The sequence below is a fragment of the Arachis stenosperma genome, chromosome 5, assembly GCF_014773155.1.
Source record: "Arachis stenosperma cultivar V10309 chromosome 5, arast.V10309.gnm1.PFL2, whole genome shotgun sequence".
NCBI classification, from domain to species: Eukaryota; Viridiplantae; Streptophyta; class Magnoliopsida; order Fabales; family Fabaceae; genus Arachis; species Arachis stenosperma.
Genome location: NC_080381.1, coordinates 27551143 through 27551755, shown reverse-complemented (window position 1 = coordinate 27551755; position 613 = coordinate 27551143). Strand labels below are relative to the sequence as shown.

The 613-nt window shown below is 40.0% G+C and overlaps 1 non-coding gene across 1 annotated transcript; it reads right to left on the bottom strand.

The window, feature by feature from the left end:
- Positions 1–201: 201 nt before the first annotated feature.
- Positions 202–309, bottom strand: LOC130983734 (small nucleolar RNA R71). Its single transcript, XR_009087712.1, has one exon. It is a non-coding gene; the product is annotated as a small nucleolar RNA R71 (small nucleolar RNA).
- Positions 310–613: the final 304 nt, after the last annotated feature.

Genomic DNA, 613 nt, shown 5'->3' with positions numbered 1-613 from the left:
TTAGCTGAATTCTTGCAGATCTGTGACACTGTCAAGACCAATGGGGTTGACCCTGAGGTCTACAGACTTATGCTATTCCCTTTTGCTGTAAGAGACAGAGCTAGGATATGGTTGGATTCACAACCTAAAGAAAACCTGAACTCTTGGGAAAAGCTAGTCAATGCCTTCTTGGCAAAGTTCTTTCCACCTCAAAAATTGAGTAAGCTTAGAGTGGAAGTCCAAACCTTCAGACAAAAGGAAGGTGAATCCCTCTATGAAGCTTGGGAAAGATACAAACAATTGATCAAAAAGTGTCCTTCTGACATGCTTTCTGAATGGAACATCATAGGTATCTTCTATGATGGTCTATCTGAACTGTCTAAGATGTCATTGGATAGCTCTGCTGGAGGATCTCTTCATCTGAAGAAGACGCCTACAGAAGCTCAAGAACTCATTGAAATAGTTGCAAATAACCAATTCATGTACACTTCTGAAAGAATCCTGTGAACAATGGGACGAATCAGAAGAAAGGAGTTCTTGAGATTGATACTCTGAATGCCATATTGGCTCAAAACAAAATATTGACTCAGCAAGTCAATATGATTTCTCAAAGTCTGTCTGGAATGCAAGCTAC